The sequence below is a fragment of the Tamandua tetradactyla genome, chromosome 5 (assembly GCF_023851605.1).
Source record: "Tamandua tetradactyla isolate mTamTet1 chromosome 5, mTamTet1.pri, whole genome shotgun sequence".
Lineage (NCBI taxonomy): Eukaryota > Metazoa > Chordata > Mammalia > Pilosa > Myrmecophagidae > Tamandua > Tamandua tetradactyla.
The window spans coordinates 154159026-154185941 of record NC_135331.1 but is presented as its reverse complement, the minus strand read 5'-3'; the positions used below and the strand labels follow the sequence as shown (position 1 = coordinate 154185941).

At 37.5% G+C, this 26916-nt stretch overlaps 1 protein-coding gene across 1 annotated transcript in view; it reads left to right on the top strand.

Moving 5' to 3' along the window:
- The first annotated feature begins 3516 nt into the window (after positions 1-3516).
- Positions 3517-26916, top strand: part of GPR63 (G protein-coupled receptor 63) — a 111355-nt gene continuing 87955 nt past the window's right edge. Inside the window, exon 1 of the mRNA XM_077162438.1 lies at positions 3517-3855. The gene's annotated coding sequence lies outside the window, so the exon portion shown is untranslated. The remainder of the gene's footprint in view (positions 3856-26916) is intronic.

Below are 26916 nucleotides of genomic sequence, written 5' to 3'. Positions count from 1 at the left end.
CCCCAAATCCATGTTTATTTCTTTATGTGTTATACAATTTAACAAATTACTTGTCTTTCTTCATCATTTTTTGTTTACTTATGGCTTCATAAAATAAGCACATCTTGTTCTCAGAAGGACTCCAGAAGAAATTGAAGTCATACATACTTATTTCCCAGCTTCACTGCAGTACAACACCATAATATTATCTAGGTATTTCTATTTTTATACTATAATGAGGACACTCAATCTAAAATTTCACACTGCTCTGAGCTGTTACATTTCTGGTTCAGTCTGCACCTGAATAAGGGATTCAGATTTTCCTGAAATCAGATGTCTGCAATGTCTGTTTTAGGGCAGTGCATGGTTTGTTGCCATCAGAATTCAATATTTACTTCTCATTGTAATGAAAAAAAGCCCTCTGGCTGCCCAACCAGCCATAATTTTTCACCAATCTGAATAAACCTTAATAAATCATTGTCGGGCTGATGAAGAAAATTGCATTAGGAACAGAGTAATTTATATCTCTGACGACTACCTACTAGAGCTTTTCAACAAACGTGGGCAATGCAAAAAGATACAAGGCAAAAAAAAAAAAAAAGGTGACTGTGTTTTTCAAAATGTGGAGAAATAGTAGAAAATGATTGATGTTTTGAGAAATGATACCCAAATGCACCCTTCTATGAAAGGGACAGGCAAAGTTTCAGTCCTTATTAGTGTGATTGACGGTTGTTTAGACCTCCTCCGAAAACATCCTGAGGAGAAGTTGTACTCTTAGAAGCAGGGACTGAATCTCCAACCTAGTATCTGACCCGGCAGGATCCATCCCTCTCCTACATCTCAGCATACTTCCAACCTTTAACATGTGAGGTCTGGCCTGGAAGAAGGCAGCCTGAGAAAAATGGTTCACAATGGTGATTCTTGTACCCAAGAGGCCTGGGCCAGAATCTTCTCTGACAGGTGTGGCACCAGGTGTGTTTTCCCTTGGCCTAGAGAGGAGTGTGCTCAGGTGAGTCAAACCAGTAGGGGCAATGGATATTTTCCAAAGCATCAGCAAATTCAGAGCTCTCTCAGGTGTTTTGAAGAATCCTTCTTTTTATCCAAAGGATTTTACTGCCTGGAAACTTGCATGAATGTTGCCTGCCTGAGTCTCCGTCAGTTCCTTTTCACAGCCTTAAACCACAGGATGTATTTTTTTCCCTCAATAATCAAGTGAATATTCAACACTTAGCCAAAATAAGTTGAGTTGTACACCAGGAAGGACAATTTTAGCTTTTGAGCTTTCCATACTTTCAAAGCTCTGACCTCAGGACCAGAAAATGTCTTTCTTCTTATGGAACTGTATTTGGCTTATAGTGGAATTTCCAGAAATGTCAAGGAACCTCAGTGTGATCAGTGGTGGCAAAAACAATGCCTTTCTCCAGTAAGAAAGGGAGAAAGGGTAGCTTAAAATTTCCTTTAGTAAGAATAGGCTACTAAGTGCAAAACCTTCTCAGCATTCAGCTGAGGGTGGGCAGCCCCTGTCCTCTCAGTTAGCAGTTTTCCCACAGCCTCCTTGTCCTCTCAGAGAAGAAACGCTTATGCTTAATTTTATATTGGCATTTGAGTTTCTCTAAACCACTTTAAATATCGGAGCATTTGAGTTTCTCTAAACCACTTTAAATATCGGAGCATGCTTCTTTTTTGCAGGCTCCAGGAATCAAACTCGGGTCTCCAGCTTAGGAAGCGAGAATTCTTGCCTCTGAGCCATGGTTGCACCGCCCTTAGAGCATCCTTCTTAACATAAACAGAAATGTTGCTCTGAATTGATTATTCTAAATGAGTTTTTCACATTCACAGACTGAAAATCTTTCAGGGGATTTTGTTCCCAAAAGAACTTTAGAAAATACTAGCATAGATCATTTATTAAAGTGAGATGAGTGATAAATAACTAAATCTTTTTAAAATTACAGATTATGAATCACCGAGAAAGCTGATGGTTTATGCATATCAAATCTGTGCTTGGAAACATCTTCATGTTGCCAGAAGGCTGTGACTGGAATGCAGAGTAGAAAAAAACTATGCCAACATCAATGGAGAAAGTGTAAAAATGATCAGCATTTTAGACAGAAAAGCAAACATCTTAACTATTTTTGTTCTGCTAGTAGACAATATCACCCACCTTAGATGCTGAAAAAAAAAGATTTTGCTGGATGGATCCTAGCTAAATAAAACATCAAAATATTTTAAAGATGCTGACATTTACATAAGAAGCTGCTTTGCTTATCATGGCAATGCCTTGTTTTTAAATAAGGATATTGATTATTTTGAAATTGATTGATTCTCTGATTCTGAGGGCTTTGTGATCATAAAATCTGACACAATGAGAGAAAGAAAGTATCTTTGAAGCAATCAGGAGAGAGCAATATTTTGACCCTTTGTTTTTTTAACGTGACTTTTTTTTTTTTTTACATTTCATAAGGCAAGGGGATTCTCCTTTAGGATATGCTCCCAGCATCCCACTTTGTGTATCCTTCTAAGGAAATTATAGCTTCACCAGGGAGCTCTGTTGTTGGGTGTCAGTTTTGCTTGCTCCCATTGCAAAGAAGGACTGAGGATGCTTTGGATTTTATGATGCTTAAAGAAAAGAAAAACTCTAGGTGTATGAGTTTTAGATGTTGTCTTTTCCTTCTTTGAAGGTAAAGTGGTCTTTTATAGCTCTCCATTTCCTCTCGTGGTGCACAAAGTGATCAATAAATGATTTTGAATGAATGAACACATTAAAACCATAGCAGAATTCCATCAAGACAGTATCCAGTATGTATTATACTTAGAATTGACATAACATATTTTTTAAAAAAAAAATCTCAAAGTGCCCCATTAAAAAAAGCTTGGAAGGAAATGTAAGCTAAGAATTGTTATTTTTCTCTCACATTTCTTCACAGTCTCACTTCCACTTAATAGATGTTGCCCCTATCTGGAGTAATATAGGTGAACCCAGGCTTTGTAATTCATGTTGAAGATTTTAAACTTGATGCATTAGGCCCTGGAGAGCCACTGAAGGATTTAGAACAGCAAAGAAATGTAATAAGAACATTTTGTGTTCAGGACATTTGGGGCTGGACAAGTTCCAGGATGTAGGAAGATGTGACAGGATTCTATTGTGACTTGTTCAAGTGTTGCAAGAATGGGAACTGGTCTAAGATGATGTCAGTAGAAATGGCGAAGAGATGGGTATGAGAAAACTATAAACTCCTAGAAGGCTGGAGTTTATCCCTGATACCCATCAACACAGCGCCAGTGGCAATAAGGACGCAATAGACACATGTTGGAGTAAATTGAACTGCATGGACTTGTCATAGGGAATGAAGATTAAATTTAGCAAAAATGCCTGCAATGCCAGTGGTAGGTTGTTTGGGATGAATGTTCAGTTATATTTTAAAAAATGATTCCAATATACCAGTGAATAAGAGAAGGGTGATATCCTTGCAAGAGATTTTCCTGGGATATGAGGTCATAATGAAGAACCAATTCCACACTTGCTCCTGGTGCCTTTGAGCATTCCCCAGACAGAACTTTTGATTTCTTATCTGGACTCCCTAGGCACTCTGTTCATTAAGTATATTGTTGCACAGATCACATCTTATTACTATTAGCTCACTCCTATCATGATTTTTTGAAGTGGGGACCTAATCATTTTATTTTTTAAAAATTGAGGTGTGATTGTCATGCAGTAAAGTGCACAAAATTTTAGGGTATGGCTCAGTTACTTTTTACTTAGGTTTACATCCATGTAACCGCTACTTAGGTCAAGATGGAGAAGATTCCATCATTCCAGAAAGTTCCCTCCTGCTCCTTCCCAGCCAACAGTTTAAATACTTCTGCTTCCAGCCCCAGGTAACCAGCATTCTGACTTCTATTGCATAGATTACTTTTGCTGTTCTTGAATATAAATGGAAATGATAAATGGAATCACTTAGTTTGTACTCTTTTGTGCTAGTAATATTTTGAGGTTCATTTGTTTCATTGTGTGTATCAGTAGAATTTCTTTTATTGTCATTTAGCATTCCATTGTATGAATGTAACATTTTCCTGTTGAAGAATATTTGGGTCATTTCCAGTTTGGAGCAATTATGAATAAAGATGATATTAACATCCTTGTCTTTTTGTGGACATTTTGCCTTCGTTTCTCTTGGGTCTATACCTAGGAGTGAAACTGCTGGATCACAGGGTTGGCATATTTTTCACTTTATGAGAAACTGCCTAACAGTTTTCCAAAGAGGTTGTAATAGTTCACTCTCCCTTCATGATGTGTGAGAGTTGCAGCTGCTCCAGCGCTTCGTCAATACTTGATGTGCTCATTCTTCCAATTTTAGTCATTTGGGTGGATACGGAATGTGGTTTTAATTTGCATTTTTTCTGATGAATAATGATGTTGAACACCTACTCACTTGCTTCTTGGTCATTTGGATATCTTTTGCAAAATGTCTTGTCAAATGTTCTGCACATTTTAAAAACTTAGTTTGTCTTTTCTTATTGATTAATAATGATACTTTTTGCATTTTCAACGTTCAGCATAGTGCCTGGCTACTAACAAATGTTTAAAAAGTTTTTTTGAATAAGACAATCAGAATAAATAAAATTGATTTTACTTGCAATTTTTTTTTCTCTCACTGGCCACAGGAAATGGGTTGTGGAAGTAATTAGCTTCTATAGCAGATTTAAATTTGTTGGTCTTTGAAAATATCAAGACATAAATTCTAAACACAGCTGGTTGTGCTTGTGATAGAAGCACTTGTGATTTTACATGAAATTTTGGCTCATTTATGCATTTAAAGTAGTTATCATAGTGTCTGGAAACCCAAAAGGATTTTAGTCTAGAATATAAATGGAAACATTACTTTCTGTTCTTCTTTTGTCTTGTTAATAAGGTAGATTAGATACGATGTCCAAAATGTTGGTTATATATTTTATTTGATTTCTACATTAGAAATGTGCTATCACCTTTTCCCACATCATTTACAACCCCTTGAAGCTAAGTGGATTCTAAAAATATATGAAAAATAAAAACTGGCCAAGTTAAAGTTTATGCTTTAGTAACTATTTTCTAATTATAAGAAAGCTACTTAATTTTGAATATTTAGAAAATAAGGCAATATAAGGAATTTTTAAAAAATCCTTAATCAGATCAATTCCAGAGTCCCACTCTGAACATCTGGCTTCTTTTTATGTTTTGTGCACATGCTTGTGTGTGTATATGTATGTATATATGTGTGTGATCGTCTATATGTTTATTTCAGTAGTTCCGACTCAATTTTCTCATATGGTAGAGTGGAGGATTGGGTGTATGTAGATTTGTATCAAGAGAAAAGTTAGCTGTTTTTTTTAATCTCTGGTATCTTTTGTGTAGCTCTTTATATCTTGTAGCGAACTAGAAAATGGGCATTGAGAGGTCCTTTTCCACTTCCTATGCTTCTTCAGGATAGGATCTATGTATCCATCCAGGCATTTACCAAATGTGAATTCATTAGCAGGCCTTTAGAGAGTGGCGGGCTCTGTTAGAGACCTCCCCGCTGCCAGGAGAAGGCCAGATTCCTGCACTAAGTAGCCTGTGCTCTGTGATCCCAAGTAAACGTGAGAAATTCATGGCCCTGTGGTCTAACTTGCAGAGCCCAAAAGGATCCCTACAGACTATCCCGTTCAACTCTCTGCAGGCAGGCAGATGAATTGTGGAGTTCTCTGGGACGGCCATGAATTCTCTGGAAGCTTTTTAAGATGGAGACTATTGAAATACTTTACAAATTCAGCCTCCTCTAAAGGATGTTTTATGACTAGACTTAGTGATTTAGTTACATTTAAAATAGCTCGATTTCACCTTCAAATTTTCTAACCTTAAACAAATAGTTATATTCCACATTTTAATGATGAGAAGGAAATTATAACAGACGGCATTATGCTGAAATTGCAAAGTAAAGAGATTTTTTCTCTTAATCATGAATATACAAAGTAGTGGCCTTGCAAAGTAATGTGACATAGAATTTTAAAATAGGCAAATTAAATGTGACTTTATAAAATCTCATTTATAGAGAAACCCACAGGAAATAGATACATATAAGAACGGTAATCTGTGAGGATGATATTTTCCCTTAGACGTTTCAGTCATTCATAATACTTCCTCTATTATGTGCCTTCAAAATTACCTTCATGAATTTTTGGGGGGGGATAAAATTCAATTCATGTAGATCAATCCTGGAATCCTTACATAGGTTTACAATATAGATGGAGTTTTTAGATTTTCAAAATGTTTAATTAATGCAAGTAAAACACATTCTGACCCCAGACATTGTCTGCAGGCAAAAGGGGGCACTAGGTACGAGGAGGAAGCCTCCTCCTATAGAACTGTCTCCCAAGAGTTTTCCAAGAAGGGGGAATCGACGCAAATCCTTTGCTAGGCCAATATCGCTCTTGAAGGTGGGTGAACCCCTTTTTCTAGGTGTTACAATGTTCAGGCTGTGGATTTATTTTGCAACAGCGCTACTAAGCAGTGGAGCCAGACATACTTTGGTATAAGGAGTGCTCAGCAGACGCACCAGCTGCTCACCCCTTAAAGGGTAGAAGGACTCTGCTTTCCCTTCCTTCCTTTCTCCTCCTCCCCCCAGCTTCTGAGTAGAAACTGAGTGCATCAAGTATATTTTTATTGGTTAATAACTAGACAAATATTTACTGAGTGCCCAATGTGGTGCCAAAATCCTGCTATTAAAAAAAAGCTGCTTGCAGACTTAGTTCTTCCTACATCTGTAATGTCAAAATTTAACTGATTCCAAGAAAAACCCAAAATTGGAGAAGCTTAATGAATTTAAGTTCCACGAGCAGTTCCATATGACGGCCCCTTGTGGGGGTTAAAATAATTTCATAAAATACATATTTTATACCAACCTATTTCATACTGAATATTGAGCACTTAAATATAGTATGTGCTTTTTGTGAGTGAGGAGGTGAAATCTTTATATGGCTTACTGTTTTAAATGCATCTCTTTAAAAATGTGATAAAATAGACACATTTTACTATGAATCCCCAATGTCTCCTTTCCTGTTATACATCAGATGCTGTTGATCACTGCTCAGGAGACCTTGCCAGCCCCATGGGTCCCTAAAATTGCCAATTAGCAGCCCTGCCCAGGTGCAGTTTGCTACCAGCCAAGGATCGTTATTTAAACAGGCAACTAGTTTCTTCTTTGTTTGAGCTACAAATATGAAAGTAGGGATATATGAACAAAAAGATGGCTTTGAGATTGTTTAAATCATTCTAAAGCTGAAAAGCATGGTGGCAAATTTTTCTCTGTGCTTCAGGACCTCTCTCCTCTGAGGATAAGCTCCCTGGAGATTGGAGGCGTTGTTTTCCTTTGCTCAGTGCAAACTACTTTGAGACTCTCTGACATCATTAAGTCAAATTTTAGCCCAGACATTTTGTTCAGCCATAAACTCTGAATGACACTTGCTCGGTTGAGTAAGAGGAAACTACAGTATCTGGGAGCTGCTCATAATTTGATACAAATGCCAAGGGTTTAACTTAGGCTTTTGTTTCTGTGAATTTAAAAATATTAATATGTGTCAGCTGCCAATGTTTTATGATCTGCTGTGAAGATATTTTTCCCCCTTCAGACACACTTTGGCTTTGTCAAACTCTGGTGCATGTTCTTTGAGGACCCTGTGTTTTCTTTTTCTTCCATATGTTTCCTCCTACTTCACCTTCCCTTCTCCCTTCCACCTTCTATCCCCAAAGGAGTATTAGACATTCTGCTTATAATCTTTTCTGTTTTATTATTTTAATACTGTGAGTCTGAGTATGAGCCCATACAAAAAGAAAAGCTTATATTGGGATCACTTAGGTGTCATGTGAAGAAAATAGCACTGTGCCAGATTCATAAAGGATATGTAAATCTAGATAAGGAGCGTGTACTCTAATAATAGAGATAATAACAATAATAATGTTAACATTTATTGAAACCTTATTTGTGGCAGGTACAGTATAAGGTAAGCTTATAATCTCCTAAACTAAATTATTTTATCCTTGTTTATCAGATGAAGAAATTGAGTCGAGACAAAAGGTTAAATAACTAGCTCAAGGTCATACAGATAAAATGGGCCCCAGGTAAGAGAGAGATTTGGACTGAATCTGTCTGACTCACAGCTAATACACATGCACAGAGCATTAAAATAACTGTTCAAGGCATTGGGTGATAATGTGTTTAAATGAGGTATACAGAAGAAGGTAAGAAAAAGGGAAATAATTCGAGGCCAGTGGTCAGGGGAGGATTTATGGAAGAAGCGAACACTCTTAATAGTATTAATAGTGGGAATGGAAAGCAAAGGAGAGCTCTGTGCAAATCTGTACAGGCCGTTCCACATGACCTCTGTATGTCCGTGAGGCCTCTGTGTGATTGACAATATTGTCATGTAGTTTATTAACAGAGCAAAAACTGCATTCCTGCAACCGTACCTCTGGTCGGCCTTCTATGAACAATTCCAGCGGCTTTGGTCTGTGTTATTCCACTGACTTAGAGCTTTTGGGAAAATATCAGCATTTGTTTCAATTAAGGAGTCTTATAATATGTCAGGCACTTCGCAGTTTACTTATCATTTTTATGAAAATTATCTGATTTTGATCCTAATGAAGTAGGATGGGCATTATTATCTTCATTAGTGAAGAAACTAAATCTCAGAAGGATAGTATCCTACCATATGTTTTTGTTTGTCTCTTTCTTTTCTCTCCTTAATGTCATTAGCATATTCTCATATGATCAAAAATTCTTCTACACCATAATTTTAAATAGTTGCCTATATTTCTTCATACATGACGTAAGTTCCTTAGGCAGCACTTTCCTGTTAGACATTTAGGTTGATGTTTCTGTATTGCCAACAGTGTGGGAAAGATCTCTCCTATATTGTGTATATTGTGTGCCTGTGGAAATATGAGTTGATAATAGGTATTACAGTTTCAAATATGCATACTCTTTGAGAAAATAACTAATTCTCGAAATTTGAATTCTTCTTTAGACATAATTGCACGACATAAATAGATAAGCATTTGTACATAGCAGCATTGTTTATCTTTGTAGAAACATTGGGAACAACTTAAACATTCATCAATTAACAGTTAGTAAAATCACAGTCTACTCATATGGTAGAATATTACATAGTGATGTAAAGTATAAGATGGACCCAAATATGCTGTCATGAAAGCTGTCCAAATGTTTTGAATAAAAAAGCAGGCTGCGGGACAGTATAAGGCCATTTATTAAATATGTGAGAATACATTTACATAGGCAGTAAACAAGTCTGGAGTCACGTAAACCAGAACCATCAATATTGGTTCAAAGACAGACTGTATTGTGTGGGTTTATGTACATGGCAAGCTGAGGAGTTGGAGGGGGTTTTATATTTCATGGGCCCCCTTGCTTTCCTTAACTTTAATGTTACTTTCATTTTTTTTTTTAAAAAAAGGAAATTAAAAATAAAGGAGTTTCCTGTGGGGAAAAGATAAACAAATGTCAAGTTTAGCATGGGCCCACTCTGCTTGGCTTGTGCCTACGCAGCATAAGTAGTCCCCGAATCTCAGCTGCTTTTAGTGATTCCATGCCATTGTCAGTTCCTTGCCCAGGGGAGCTGCTCCTACCCCAGGGTCCTTATTACTCACCCCCCACACACATTCTCTTGTCTGAGACTGAGCAAATCAGAGTGAACTGTTCCCCCAGCTCCTTCTATTTCTCTCACACCTGCCTTTGCCCATCCTAATGAGAAACTGTTTTCTTTTTTTAAATTTAATTCATTTATTTTTTATTTTTCTTCCACCTAATTTCCTGAGAGATCCGTCTGCTCCCTTACAATGATGCACATGCACATTCTGTGCCTTTCTTCAATCTGGTCTTCTCTTCACTGCACATGACAGAAATTTCTGGCAGTGCAATGGTTCATTTCCCCAGCTTCCAGTGCTAATGTGTGCTTTTTGCTCATTTTTTGCATTTCCTTAATTGTTTTGCTCTGGATCAGAGATGGAGAGGGGTTGTCATCTTTCCTCAGACGTTCCAGAGCTCTGAGTGGTAAAGCCAGGCGCCGGAGGATGTTTCAGACATGGGGAATAGCATGAGAAAAGGCCCAGTGATTAGAGAGAACAAGTTACATCCAGAGGAATTGTAGATAATTAGACACGGCTTAAAAGTGATGTTGCAGGAATATAAAATATGTATCCTTAGCCATAAATACACCTTCCTCTACTACACACCCAGCCACCTCATGCCTACAGCAGATGCCACTGAATAATTACGGAGGTGATTCAAAATGCTTATCAACAGAACCCTCCAGCAGCCATTGTCATCTGTGAGCATTAGTATGTAAAAGGGAACTCACTTTCTATCTCAGCTATAAAATCTTCCATGAGGCCTCTAGTAGAGTTCATCACTATTATGCATTGAATTCTGTTCCTACCCCCCAAAAGTTATCTTGAAGGCCAACCCCTGCACCTGTGAATGTCACCCTATTTGGAAAAAGATTAATTGCAGATGGCATTAGTTAAGTTAAAATGAGATCATACTGGAGCTTGGTGGGCCCTCAATTCAATATGACTGATGTCATTATAGGAAGGAGGAAGACATGAAGACATAGGGGAGAAGGTCATCTGATGAAGAAGGCAGAGATTGAAGTGCTGCCAAGAAAACCCCAAAATTGCTGGCAAACCACCTGAAGCTAGGAAGAGGCAAGGAAGAAATCTCCTTGACAGGCTTCAGAGGAAGCATGCCCCCCCGCCCCACACAACACTTTAGTTTCAGGCTTCTAGACCACAGAACTGTGAGAGAATAAATGTCTGTTGTTTGGGCTACCCAGTTTGTAGTATTTTGTGACAGCAGTATTATGAAACTTAGACAAGCACTATCTTTTCAATGTGACTACTATCTTTGCAGTCATGGCAAGAACATGACAATATTCAATGATTGACATTCGTTCTAGTTTATTTAGTAATCAAATATTTTCATTAATTTTCCTATTATCCTTGGCAGACAAATGGCTATCCGAAGAAATGGAGATTTGTTTGAGACTCTGGAATAGAATGGGCATGTGGTTGAAAAAGAAATACAGTACTAAAAGTTTCATTTTGATTTGAGAAAGAAGAAACAGAGAATCATTTCTCTCTGCTGATGTAAGATTTATCTCTTGAAGGTTTCTCACATTTTCTACTGAATTGGAATTTCTTAAATGTTAATAGATTGTATTTATTCTCAGTACTTATGTACCCACAAGATCAGCTTTGATCAATGACAGCGAAATTTAGAATATTTAAAATAATATATTTCCATTTTGATATTTAGGAAATGTCTTGTTTTCCAAAGCAGCTATGACAAACACCACACAATGGGTTGGCTTAAACAGTGGGGTTTATTGTCATATTGTCATATTGTTTCAGAGGGTGGAAGACTTGCTTCCTCCTAGCATTGGTAGAGTTTTGGCTGGGCAGTAATCGTTGGGTTCCGTGGCTTTTCCATTATATGGCGATGTACTCTCCTTTCTCTTTAGGTTCCTGCTGACTTCTTCTCTGTGACTTTTTCTCTCTGTTTATAAATTTCTTATGCTTATAAAGGATTCCAGTAATCTACATTAAGATCAAACTTCACATTATCATCTTCGAGAGATCCTATTTACGATGGGTTCACACTTACCAAAATGCAGATTAAGACCAAGAGCATGTCTAAGGTTGGAGTATATAACGAAAACCAACACAGTCTGCCCTCTGGATCTCAAAAAGGCATGTTCTTCCCCTGTGCAAAATCCATCCATCCATCCTCATATCCCAACATCTATAAGTCATTTCAGTAACAATTCTAAGTCCAAAGTGGCATCAAAATCAGTTATGGGTGTAGTCCATTTAGGGGCAAAATCCTCTTTCTGATGGAACGTACATCTGCTTCCAAAAGATAATGGTGGAATAGGCATAAGATAGACATTGCCATTCCAGAAAGAAGTGATTGGAAGGAAAACAGGGGCACAGGTCCCGAACTAGTTTGAAACCCAACAGGGTAAATGTCATTAGAGTTCAAGTTCAGAGAGTCATTTCTGGGTGGATGCTTTCTCCTCTAGGCATGTTGAGAAAAGGCTTCATCTTTCTCAAGTGCTTGTATAATGGCCATGTATGACCTGAACGCTGACGTGAAAACCCCACCTTCTCCAAGCATCATATTGGTAGCTCTTTGGGAATGCTGAAGCACAGGACCCACCTTCCCAGAGTGTTGGGACTCTCCATGAACACCTAGGGTGAGAGGTCCCCCATTCCAAGACTGAAAAGAGTCAGGGGAGATGGCCTGTCCCCTCTAAGCACAAGGATGGACCTGTCCTTTCCACATGCATGAGTTGACCTAAGCTCTTAGCCTGAGGAAATCTTTTGGGACCAGACCTCTGCTTCCATGGTCCTGTTCTTGAAGTCATTCTTCCTTTAATTTGTCCCTTCTCTGTTCCTTTCCATCCAGGCTGTCAGTGCTTGTGTTCATAAAAATTTTGCAAAAAACTTGTCAGTTTTGTGTGTGGTTCAAGGGGGTCCAAACCATTAGAAAAAAGGACCTTCTATGGTTCCTTCATGAATAAATGCATTTCCAATCTTGACTTCTTCTTAAATGGCTGGCTGGATTTACATTCAGCGACACTTTCTTTAGCATATGGTTGTTCACATAAACTCTCATGTGGAACTCTGTTCTATGTGGACTCACTTCCTGGAAACACAGGGAGATCCCTGATAGAGCTGCTTCTGGTCCTAGTCTCAGAGTACACTGCTTGAATAGGCTGAGAATTTTCAAGATCATCAATTTCTAGCTCCTTTGTGTTTAAGAGTTTAATTCTCAGCTTATCCCTGTCCTTTTGCATTTAACTATGCTGCAAGGAGAAACCACTTAGCTTCTACACTTAGCTTAGAAATCTCCTCAGTTAAATGTCTAAGTTTATCACTTTTAAGTTCTTCCTTCCATCCAACATCAGAACACAATTTTGCCCAGTTCTTTGCTACTTTATAACAAGGATCACCTTTCCTCCACTTTCTGATAGCATATTCATCATTTCCTTCTAAGGCCTCATCAGAAATACTTTTTTTTGGTATGTTCTATGATGGGATCATATTTCATTATTTTTCCATGTGAGTATTCTGTTACTGCAGCACCATTTGCTGAACTTTTGTTTGTGTTTTGGGAAGTGCATGGTCAGGGAATCAAACCTGGGTCTCCTGTGTGGCAGGTAAGAATTCTACCACTGAACTACACTTGCATCCCGTTCCCACCCTGGAAATACTTTTAATGTCTATATTTCTACCAACAGTCTCTTAAAAGCAATTTAGGCTTTTTCTGTCAAGCACTTTGCAATTCTTCCATCCTTTACCCAATACTCAATTCCAAAATTGTTTCCATTTTCCTAATATTACTAATAGTAGCACCCCACTCTTGGTGCAGAAACTGTCTTAGTTTTCCAAAACTGCTATGACAAATATCATGCAATGTGTTGACTTAAACAATGGGAATTTATTGTCTAATAGTTTTGAAGGCTGGAAGGCTTGCTTCCTCATGGCGTATTTTCACTGGCATCTTTGGGTTCCTTGGCTTTCTCCTTGGATGGCAAAGCCCTTACTTCTCTGTTCTGGGTTCCTGATGACTTCTGGACCTCTCTTCTCCCTGGCTTTTTCTTTCTATTTATGCATTTCTTTGGCTTTTAAAAGACTCCAGTAATCTGGATTCAGACCTAACCTCATTCAGTTGGGCCACACTTTAACTGAAAATAACATATTCAAGAGACTGTGGATGTGGATTATAACTAAGAACATGTCTAAATTTGGAGTACATAAGTCAAGCCACCATAGGAAGGAAAGATGTTTATCAGATAAAATTTAGTTTTATTTCTGAAGCAACTGAGGTGCATTTAGAAATATGTCTGACAGTTTACTTTTTTCCTTGAATGAATAGATTCTTGCAATAGATATTTGCAGCCTGAAAAGTCACTGAAATTATGGCCTGAATTTAACTGTTAAGCAGATATTTTTGAATCCTTTAATAGTATTTCTAGTTCTCATTCCTATTTTCACTTGGAAAGATTTAATCATCACAATAATGTCACAGTTAAATTTGAATTCCATTCTCTGTTATGAAATGCCTTAAGCAACATTCAAATTAGTAAAGAGAAAACAATATTTTCCTGTAATTTTTACGTTTTCAAATTTATTTCCCAAAATAAATTTTTTTATAAAAAGAAAGAAAAACATTCTCTCACAATCTTAACCTCTAACATATCAAATCATTTTCATTTTTCTTGTTTCACTTCCAGTTCTTATCTTTGTATATACAAAGTTTTAAAAGAAATAATTGTACTAATGACATAGAAAACATTTTTTATTATATTAGGAACTACAGTTCACTGTTACAATGAAGCTGCAACTCTTATAAATGTCAGTTTTTTGTATGATGGCATGCTTTTTTTTATGCTGAGATTTCTTGGATTCTCTCCAAATTTCTTTTCTGTTATTTTCACTCATTGAATTTAAATGCCACATGGACTCATCATTCATGAAAATACTCCATCATTCATTCCATATAATAAAAGGCAAAAACACTCTTGAATTTTGAAGCCATTGGCTTTTTTGATAAATTATGGTGGTTAGAGCGTCCTCTCTTTCAATATTGCAACTTGATATTTACTGAATTTTCATTTCTAAGACATGATATTTTTTATGCTTTTACAAATTTAATGTATTTGACACTAAATGAAATTGAAACTTTGTAGACAGTCAGCACAACAGACCCATCAGACCCAATAAGAAAGAGTGGAAAAATGTGATTGGTTTGTGTCCAAGTAGGTAGTTTGGCTACAGAACTGGGCTAATGAGGCTTGTGACCCGGGCTGACTTGGTGAAGAGCATGCTTCATTCCTTCCTTCATGGCTATAGGAAATTGTGGCCACAGAAAAACCTGAAGCCAATATAGTTTCTTCTCTAAAGTAACAATGACCTTGGAAGCAGGACAAGAGTACTGCTTTCTTTAAGATGGCCCTGAATGTAGTCCAAGTATTAACAAAAAGGACTCTTACCAGGTTTGTGACAGAAATCAACTTGTGAAAGGCCATTTTTAGTTTTAAAATCAAGATAATTTTTTTTTTCTGTACTGTCAAAATGTTATGGTCAATTTCATGCATCAACTTGGCTAAGTTGTGGTGTCAAGTTGTTTGGTCCATCACTGACTCAGTGTTGCTGTGGAGGTATATTGCAGATGTGTTTAGCATCTGTCATCAGTTGGCTTTAAGTAAAGATAACCCTTGAGAATATGAGTCAGACTCATCTAATCAGTTGGAGGTCTGAAGAGTAAAGAATTTAGGGTTCCGAAAAAAGAGAAGAAATTCTGCCTCAAGTCTATACTATCTACTCTTCTCTGAGCCTCCCTTCTACTGGGTTCCTCTATAGATTTTTGGACTCGAAGACATCAGTGTCAACTCTTATTGGAATTTCCAGCTCTGCAGATTTCAGACTTCACAGTCTACACAATCACAGGAGCAAATTCCTTAAAATAGATGGCTGTACACACACACACACACACACACACACAATTCCTGTGGCATTGAAAGGAAATGGGAATTAATGGGAATGACTAATTTGTATTAATTTTGAATTTTCAGAAGAGGTATTTGAGTTTCAAATTATTTGTGAAATACGGTTGTTTTTCCTATTTTCTAACCCCTCGAAGGATGCAAAGGAACTGCTTGGATGCAATACTTCAGCCTAAATGGGGCTCATCATGTGGCATTAAAGCACCTTCTGCTTTTGGGTGAAGTCCTTTCAGGCTGCATTTTAAACTGGGCTTGCCCTGGCAAGTGCCCTTCACACACTAGCACGACCCAGATTCTTTTCCCTCATCTTCCTTTCAACACAGATCTTACCCTGTGTTTCCCTTCGGTTAATGACCATGAGGTCATGTGCATTCCCTTCATCATGCCCGGTGTCAACACCTGTGCTTATAGCAGGAGCTAGTGCTCAAGGAAGAGCTCTGGGATATTTAGGGGGTATTTCAAATTCCATACCCCTAAGCAAATTTCATGTGGGGAGGTGGTTGTGTCAAACAAACAAACAAACAACCCCCCCAGAAAAAACAGCGCCTGGGCTCAGAGTAGTTGAAAGTGGAGGAAAAAAAAATACTCCTAGTTAAGATTTTGCCCAGGGCAAGCAGGCTGCACTCTCCTGGCAGGAGAGCCTTCCTTACATCTGCCTCCTCACTTGGCAACAGCTGGTTGGGGAGTAGGCTGGCTTTCAACAGAGATTCGGCTTCAGATTCCGCTGTTTGGATTCCTTGAACTAAATCAGAGGTGCCAAGCAAAGCTATACTCCATCCTATCTAGTTAGGATTCTCTTCCCTCTTTCAGCCCTCTAATAATGGTGAAGTAAGTCATCTCTATTCAAACACGATAGATTTGGCTTGAGCAATCGTATATTGTTTACTTAAACTTCAGTAAATGTGGAAGAAACAAATCCAATGCTATTGCTGCTGCATTTTGAGTTTTTATTTTATTTTGTATTATTTAGTTTTTAGATTCCAAATTTGGACTCTTGGTGGTTTAAAAAATTAAATGCTTCTGATTAATGTGAATTTAAGCAAGAATCTTTAAAAACAACTGATTAGATTCTGCTAGTGCAAACCACCACCACCACCACAACAAAAATAGGAGGAAGCCTCTTTGGTAGGAATAAGGGCTGCTCTATGAATGGAAAAGTGAAAAACCCAGGCTACCCCAAGAGGCAAGAAATCGGCAGATGCACTGACAAAGCTGAGAAAAGAACTGGAGAGAGATTCGAGTGATTGCTGATTCTGGGCTTTTGTTCTACTCTTGAATAGGTATCTGTTACTCACAGCTAAAATGGTCTTAACTAATATTATAAATAATATGAAAAGCTAGCAATATCTTTAAAATGTAATCCACAGTAAGCTTTTGCAGAAAGGAGTGCATGGGAGACACTCAACTGCTGGGATTTGTTTATCTTTCAAGATTGAGGAGAGAGTGGCCTTCTGGGGATGGAAGAATTGCCACTCGGTACAGCATTTTTTTTCAGTCCAGACCTTCACAGCCAGAGGTGTAGGGGGAGCACTCTAAGGGCAGGAAGAGGTTCGAGTCTCTACGAGACGGCACGGTCTCGTCAGGGTAAGAGAAAGTACAGACCTCTGCCCTCCCATTTTTACATGGGCGAAATATAAAATAATATCTCTTCTTAAAGTTGCTTTAAAAAGTAAACAGATAAGGGGCACTGCAGGCCCCTGAAAAGGGTTTGAGGAAGGAACAGAGTGAATTTATTGTGGGGTGATTGCTCATGTGAGGCATGCTAGGATATAGAATTTGAAAAAATAAACAAGAATAGAGAAGAATGTGACTGTTCAGACTTGTTCAATTTAGATGTCTTCTGTTTTGTTTTCTCTTCTCTTTACTGCCCTGGAAATATAAATGGAAATAATTCTCTCAACATCCAGGAGAGTTTGAAGTCAGCCCTTCCTGTCCTCAAGGAAAGAGAGAATAGTTTTAGGATTCAGGTTCTGAGTATGGGGACCTTCTCATTGTGCAAGAATAGGAGGGAGTGTAGGGTTGTAGAAAGAAGCAGAGTAGTTTGGAGAAGCTGAGACTGGGTGGGTCTTTTTATTATTATTCTTTCTTCTTCTTCTTCCTGTTTTTTTTAAGAGACAGTGAAGCTGCTTTATTGTGATAACAGCTGCTCAACAAAGAGCTGGGTGGGTCTTGCCAGCCTAGACTGAGATTCCCTTGGGAACAGGGAGTTGAGGGGGACAAAGAGCCTATCAGGGGATCTGAAGTATCCAGAAAGACTGCAAGGGGATTCCAAGGAGGTGGGACCCTAGTACAGAAGTGCCTGCCTCCTGGAAAATTCCTGTTACCTACTCATGGCATGTGCAGGCTCAATTAATAAGGTGCCTGCAGCAACCATGGCAAAAGGGACATTAGAGAGCTCCCTCTTTCTCTGGATAGTCTGAATGCCTTCTGGTCCTTGACAGCTCTGGGATGGGAACAGGGAGCCTAATAATGACCAAAGAGAATTAACCTCCAACCCATTGAGATGGGCTCTAACACAAAACTTAGATGGAATTAATGAACATAAAGTCATTTTTCTTTATGCTGAGGTTGTGGGCTGGGATTTCTACAAGCAACATCGTTTTATCCAATCTGTCCGAACAGTTCCAGTGCATCTGCTTTCTTATTCTGCAGAGACAATTCTGATACACCCCTCTCCAGGAAGGCTGTGAAGTCGTTTTCTTCCTTTTGGAACCTAACATCTGCATTTCCCTGAATTGACAGGTTATCGTGTTTTCCCAAATAGATGAGAGTCTGATAAAAGAGGAGTAGGTATTAAAGTATTTGATGAAGGTTTACTTGGCAGTTTAGACTTCAGTCATTTGGTCACAAATTTACAAGTATTTCTTCTGAATAACCTGGATATATGGAGCTCGGATTTATACAACTAACTGGTTTGCTTAATGTAGTAGGAAGCCTGGAATTTAAAAATTTGTTCTTTTTGGCTAAGGCACTTCTTGGTTGTAAAGTGATGTCAAAGCCCCATTTTCTCTTTCTTGTGTTGTCAGATGAGAAGGCATAAGGTAAGGAGGAGCAGAGTTCTTAAATCTGGGGTCTTGCCTTGAGAGAAATTTTTGGGAGATAGAAGCAGCAGAGGGCAGATTTGGATTTGATTTGGCCAAATGTTATAAAGTGCTGGAAGTCTTGCAAAAAGAGAGTGAATTCCAAGTTGGAGATCATTATTGTCAGTAGATATGTGGTTCTGTTGGCAAAATTTCTTGGATCAGATGTGGGAGGAAGGAGGAAGAGGGCAGGTAATACTCATTTGAAAAGGTTTTTTTTTTTACTTCCTAATGATAAAAGCAGTACATGCTCAGTTGATGAAAATATGGAAAATAAAATATAGAGAAGAAACCAAATCAGCCATAATTCCATCCAGAAATACTATAATGAATATTTTGGTGCATTTCTGCAATTTTTCTGAATATATTCAAAAAATTGCAGAAATGCACCCAAATATATATACATATATTCATTATATAATTCTAGAGACTACACCTCCTTCAGAGTAGGTGTAGTCTCTAGACTATATATACATATATATTATTTTATATATAATTTATATATATATAATTTTATAATTTGAGAATATACTGTAGATAGTATGTTATATTCACTCAACAGTGGATCATTAGCTTTTCCTATGTCATTTAAAATCCTTCACAAATATTTTGAATGACAATATTCTATCAGAAGGTATATCATAATTTATTTTAAACTCTCTGCTTTTTAAGGGATATTTTTTATGGTGAAAATCATTACACATAAACCTTGATTATTTCCTCATGACTGATTCCTAGATGTGGAATTACTTTGGAGGACAAAGATTTGAAATTTACTGTGGTTCTGTTTTTATTTATTTTTTATTTATTTTTCTATTACAGAAGCTGTTTGTTTACAGAAAAATCATGTAGAAAAAACCCAGAGTTCCCACATAGCACCTTATTATTAAAACCTTGTCTTAGTGCAGTACATTGGTTACAATTCATGAGAGAACATTTTTATAGTTTTACTATTAACTATAGTCCATTGTATACAGTAGGATTTATTGTTTGTGTTGTATAGTCCTATGTTGTTTTAAAAATTTTATTCTAGTAACATATACGTCCTAAAATTTCCCCCTTTAACCACATTTACATATATAACTCAGTGCTTTGCTGTGGTTCTTAATGCATATTATCAAATTTTCCATAACTGGTTGTACCAGTTTATGCAAAAATCCCTCTTTCTTTATACCTTAATGGCTCTGAATAATATCTTCCAAGAATTTTTACAATTTGAAATGGTTAAAAAATTGCAATTATTTGAATTTGCATTTCTTTAATTACTACTGAGCTTGAATATATATCACATGTTTATTAGTTACACACATTTCCTCTTCTGTAAATACGTCTTTTGCCTGCTTTTCTATAGGTGGTTTAGTGGTTTTCTTAATACATTATTATGACCCACAACGTACCGAAGATATTAATCCTTTGTTATATCTGTAGTATGAATTATGAATTATATAGTATATATGTACTTCTGTACTAAGGATATTATTAGCTTTTCATCTTTGTTGAGGTGTATTTTCATCCCACATACATATCCTCCCTTGAAGTTCTTGTCGATTCTTCAAGGGTAGGGTCAAATTTTATTTCTACAAGTCTCTCAAGATCCCTGCGGTGAAATGAAGCTTCTCATCCACACTACTTGGTTTTATTACTCTGTAATATTTGGTTCTATCTGCTTTAGAAGACAGCTTCCCTCTTTGGAAAGCAGCACTCCTGTTTTATTCTCTTTGATATCCCTTACAGTACTCCGCTCAGTCCTTTGCACAAAACAAGGGTTCAAAATGCATGTTGTGCTAACTGAAACCAAAACGATTAGAGCTTAACTTGTAGACAATAGACCCATATTTTCCTACAATTGCATGTGTGGTGGGCTTGAACAAATCAGGTACAAATTGGGTGACACAAAAAACTAACCATGAGTTTTTCCTTCATAACCCTGTATTTTTTAGCAGAGGCTGTAGAGATTTATGGCTCCTGTAGTGGTTTGGTGGAAGTTAGTCACTCATGTGAGCTTTTTCTAAACTATAATCTTAAACCCATATAATTGAATTTCCCAGGGAAAAATATATCAGAAAAATCACTCTACATGACATAGTTATAAAAAAAAGAGAAGTACAATCTAGACAGCTACAACTAATCACAACTTCTAATGGGATTAGAAATAGGAAAACAACAACAAAATATCCGTGAATCCTGACTTGATATTGCCATGAGTGATTCTGAATGGCATAATTTTGTTTTATTGAGGCCTGGGGCCTTTAATAATGCAGAATAGAATGACAAACATAACCAATAAACTTGGCAGTACATGTGTAGTGGCAGACAGTTCATTAAGAATACAGACATAAAAGGCGTCGACTACTCCATTTTAAAACTCAAGCCCTCAGTTTTCTTTGATAAGAGTTGTCTCATTTTTTTTTTAGGAAAATACATGTCCATATAGGTATAAAAGAGTTGAATCTGAGGAAACTGTTGAGGTGCCAATTAATAGCAGGATCATTGGTACTCTCTCAGGGGGTCCCTTTAGGAATCTGGTGCCGTCTGACCGTGGGTATGTAACCAGGCTGAAGGTCCCATCACCTGAGTTTGTACCAGGTACATGATTTCCTAATGAAGTGGATACTCCACAACCTGGAAGCTAAAAAAGAAAGAAACCCAGAATGTAGACATGCCATGTTTTTAAGCTTTTAAGTTCAAAGTGTATAATCATGGTATGAAGCAGAAAAGATCCGGAAGTAGAATTTATATGTAGGAGCAAGGGTTAATGGAAGGCCTGGGGAATTTAGTGGGGGCAACTGGCCTCAGAGTGGTGGTGCAGTAAACTGTGGAGATTGTTATCTGATTAGTGGAGAACAGTCTGGGAGGGAGAGAATGTTTGTTTTTTCTTAACCCCAAGTTCTTTACTACGGCTATCTTTAGGATGTATGGTATGAAGCAGAAAAGATCTGGAACTAGAACTTATATTACCCTACCAACATGATTAAAGAAGAGTTCTAATGCTGCCATAGAGATAGAAGAGAAGCGAGCCAGAGGCAGCACTCTGCCTCTCCCTTCTTCCCTCTCTACTGTCTTCATTTCCTCTCTAAGGAAATAACCTTTTTTTTAGCAGAGGTTAAGAGCAGGGGATACAAAGAGTGACTCCCCTTTCTTTGCCATTACTTTTGGGAGCTCTCCAACATAAAGGGGACCATCGCAGTAGATGTTTCCCACGCCACTAGGCATGAGAAATGTAACAGAGATGGTAGCAAACGGGTAATGAGCCTCCGTGAGTGCCTACTCAGAGATAATAATTATGGTCAAAAGTGAAATCTACACAGGAACAATGATAGAGAAATTGAATTTTAGAACAAGAATACTCCTTACTGATGACTTCTCATACAACTCTCACATTTTATAAATGAGGCGACCTGACCAGAATGTTTGGTTTCTTACCCAGAATAACCTAACAGGTTGGTCACATAATCTAGATTACAACTCATGCCTTCTATTTCCTAGATGAGACAGTTTGTATTTTCACTTGAATTACATGAAAACATTCATTTTGCTCACCTTTATCTGCACTCGGTGCTATCCATCTTTATTTTTCCAAATGGGAAGTATAAAAGTTGTTGTAATTTGATTTTTCCTGGTATAGTGGGTGTGCTGGTTTGAAATGATGTATGTAAAACCATGTTTTAATCCTAATCCCATTTTGTAAAAGCAGCCATTTAAACCGTAATTAGATCACCTCCCTGGGAGATGTGGTTTAATCAAGAGTGGTTGTTAAGCTGGATTAGGTGACGACATGTCTCCACCCATTTGGATGGGTCTTGAGAAGTTTCTGGAGTCCTATAAAAGAAGAAACATTTTGAAGAATGAAGGAGATTCAGAGAGAGCAGAGCAGAACGATATAGCCACGAGAAGCAGAATCCATCAGCCAGTGACCTTTGGAGATGAAGAAGGAAAACACCTTCATGAAACAGGAAGCCAGGAGAGAAAGCTAGCAGATGACGCCATGTTCATCATGTGCCCTTTCACTTGAGAGGGAAACCCTGAACTTCATTGGCCTTCTTGAACCAAGGTATCTTTCCCTGGATGCCTTTGTTTGGACATTTCTATAGACTTATTTTAATTGGGACATTTTCTCAGCCTTAGAACGGTAAACTTGCAACTCATTAAATTTCCCTTTTAAAAAGCCATTCTGTTCCGGGTATATTGCATTCCAGCAGCTAGCAAACTGGAACAGTGAGATAGAATGGTTTTTTTTTGAATGTTTATTGGCCTTTTTCTTATCCACTTTGGTGAAATGACTAATTATGTTCCTTGTTCATTTTACTAGTGTACATCTTGGCTATTAATTTTCTACTTTCTCACATGGAAGGCACATGGCAATGTCTGCCAGTCCCTTGCACCTGGGTTCCATTGCTCTCAGCCTCTGTTTTCAGTGGCTTTCTCTCTGAGCGTCTGTGGGTCCTTGCTTGCTTCTCTGGGTATGCCTCTCTGAGTCTTGTGTCATGTGGGTCTCCTCTCAGTGTCTCCAGGACATCTTTCCAAAATGTCTCTGGACATTTCTTTTCTTGCTTACCTTCTCTGGGGCATTTTCTTTCTCTGCTCTTTTGCTCCACAAGCTTTCAAAGGACTCCAGGATTAAGACGCACTTTGAATTGGGTGGGTCACATTTCCATGGAAACAATTTAAATAAGAGGTCCCATCCCAACAAGAATGGATTAGGAGAACATGGCTTTTCTGGGATACATAACAGATTCAAACCATACCAGTTGTCATACACTTTGATCAGCTGAGGTAGTGTTTGTCAGGTTTCTCCGCTGTAAAGATCCTCTATTTCATCCATTTCCATACTGTTTGGTAGCAAGTCACTATGTGGAGCCCACAATTAAGGAGTTATGTTCCCATGGATTTTAATTCTATGTAAACCAAACTGCCAAACTTTTCTTTTGTGGCTTTTATATTTTCTCTCTGAAGGAGGACCCTCTCACCAAAGTTATGTGCACATTTTCCTAAATTTTCTTCCAACATCTCTGTAGTGTTTTTAACATTTAGATTTTTAGTTCGTCTGAAATTTATTTTTGGATTGTTATTCATCTCACGTTAGATTTTTTAAAAGTGCACTTTCTGAGTGGGCCTACTCATTCCAAGTAGGGCATTTTCTCACTTTTCTATTTTATCAAATGGAAGGTCTGATACTAAATGATTCATGTACTGTGTGTTCTAAAAGCCTAAAGTCTGACTGTGGATGACAAGAGAAAGGAGGGTGGTGACTTACCTGTAAATGCTTTCCTTGAAGTTCTTTATTAGCGAAGTTGTAGGTTTACAGAAAAATTATGCATAAACTAAGATTTCTCATATTCCAACCTATTATTGCAACCTTGTATTAGTGTGGCATATTTGTTACAATTCATGAAAGAACATTCTTATAATTGTACTATTAACTATAGTCACTGTTTACAATACAGTTCACTGTTGATGTTGTACAGTCCTATATTTGTTTACAAGTTTTTTTTTCTAGTAACATACATACAACCTGGAGTTTCCCCTTTCTACCACATTCAAATATATAATCCAGGGGTGTTCATTATGTCCACAATGCTGTGTTACCATCATCACCATCTGTTACCAAAACTTTTCAATCAAACCAATTCTTTGAAGTTTTAAAAATTTTACCCACCAGTCAGTAGACTGCATAATGAGGCAAGAGGTATAATTTTTATGCATTTAAAATTCTCAGGGTTTTTAAAAATAGAAACATGTTTCTGCCTGTTTAAAAATGTATAAATGTATGAAGGTGATCTTAGAAAAGAATTCTTAATTTTACCAGAATACAAATACAATTTAATAGCTAATCTTAGAAGAGATTTATTTCAATTTTAAATCATGAATTTGTCTGAGTTTTTCTCTCTTTCTCTTTATGTCTCTCACACACACAAATGCTCACACATTATCTGACAAGAATTACATGTAACTAACAGTAAGTCTGAAATTCTGAAATTTAGCGCTCTTTTATCAAGATGCAACCAGAGATACATTATTATTATTTAAAGTATAAATCACTTGAAAATGAGAGTAGTATAAGCAATGGTAAAAATTTATTTAAAATATGACCACAATTTCTGTTTTATTGTAGCAGTTTTCTTATTCTGAAATTTAATAACTGTTTTAGTTTATAAGCTGCTGGATTATAATATACCAGAAATGGCATAGCCATTTATAAAGGGAATTTAATAAATTACAAGTTTACAGTTCTAAGGAAGTAAAAGTGTCCAAATTAAGGCATCAACAAGAGGTTACCTCCACTCATAAAAAGCTGATGGGTCAGCTGGGAAGTCACGTGGCTGCATCTGCTGATCCCTTGCTCCTGGGCTCCATTGTTTTTTGCCTCTGTTCCTGTGGGGTTCCTCACTTTGCTTCTCCGTAGCTGGCTTTTATCTCTTGGCTTCCCTTGGCTCTCCCTTCAGCTCTGCTCTCTCCAGAATGTTTCCTCTTTTAAAGGTCTTCAGTAAACTAATCAAGACATATCTGGAATGGGTGGAGTCACATCTCCATCCAATTAAAAGGTGACTTCCACAGTTGGGTGTGTCACATTTCTGTGGAGATAATCTAATCAAAGGTTTCTGTTCTACGGTATCGAATTAGGATTAAAGAAATGGCTGCACCCGAAAGATTGGATCAAGATCAAAACATAGTTTATCTGGGGTATATAATACTTTCAAACCGGCATAACAACTTTCTCTATCCATCAATTATTTCCAGCTTCTGTTTCACAAACACTAAAATTCCTGAATTTTTTTCCATTTACCTTAAGTTTATTGCATATCTTCTCAATCAAGGAAGAGCAGTTATAATCGTAAATAAAGGGGTTAAGGAAGAAGTGCCATAGTGTTATGATTTACTATATTCTTGAGGGATGGACAAACAAAAATTCAAAGGCAAGTGCACTTTTTGGAGTGAAAAATTAAATAGGATAGAATTTCCCCCTAACATTTGATTACTTATTCTTCTTTCCCAACTTCTTTTTATTATCAATTTTCTTGATATTTGGGTTGAAACAAACAGAAAAGTCACACAAGTGACAAGTTGTTTATAGCTATGATATTTTCTACTGAGATTAATGCTTTTCTTATAAACTGCATATACTTGAAATCAGCTGAAGAATGCAGTTCCCTGTGGGAAGGCAAATTCCCTAACTGGCTGGCAACAACATAATCTTAATAAATAAATAAACAGTTGTCTGTAAAGGAACCAGGGGCTAGTACTAGATACTTTAGAATATTCATGAGTTAATTATTATCTCAAGAATAGATCATTCTTCGGGATTTACCTTGGCATCTGTTAGTTTGTGAATCTATTGACCATTCAGAAGTGAATGCTGTTCAATGTCTTTAAAAATAAAAGCAGTACATATACATTACAGATCTTTTAAAAGCACTTTTGTCTTTTTATAAATTATTTACATTGTGGCTATTCCTTATATGTCAAAAGGAAGAATGAGGCATAATGGTTGTGTGAAATTCCCCCAATCCCACCACTTACCCCCCCTTCCTTTCTGGGGCTCCCTTGCTGATAGAGTGGTATATACAGGGACTGAGCCAACTGGGAAACAAAGATTAGCTTCACTTATTGATAGAGGAGCATAGCTGATACTTCAGTCCAAGTTTGTAGTTAAAATGGAGTTTACCAAGCCAGGGTTAGCACATTCAGGCTGCTGGGGCCCCCTGACTTCCTCACCCAGGGAAAGGCAGAAAAGGTGAGAAGAGGTGCATGTCCAGGTCTGAAGGCCTGAAATGTCCACAGGAAGCTGCAAGCTTGCCCATTGCTAACAGGAACAGGATGAGAGAAAAGTGAATGGTTTGGTTCCTTTCTTTACGGCACAGTAATCCTGGACATTAGTTAATTGTTAATGTTGAGTTATTCAGCAGATCTTTACTGAGAATGTATTTAAACAGAAGAAAGAAGAATAAGACACTTTATCTTCCTTCTAAGAGTCCACAAGCTAGAATAATTTTTCTCAAAATGTATGTTCCAAGAAATAGATGTTGCACCCAGAATAGATCCATGTGGGGAAAGTTTGAGATGTAGTTGGTTATCAATGGACAAGACTTAGAGTATTTAATATGTAATTGGCATCATGATTCTCCAAGGGGTACAGAGATTACAGTATTTCCCAAGCCGACTGAGTAAGGGACTGGTGTTCCATTGGAACCCTCTTTAAGAAACACTGAGTCACCTCCCCTCCTTTCCTCCTTTCTCTTTCTGCTCCAGCTATGTTGCTCTT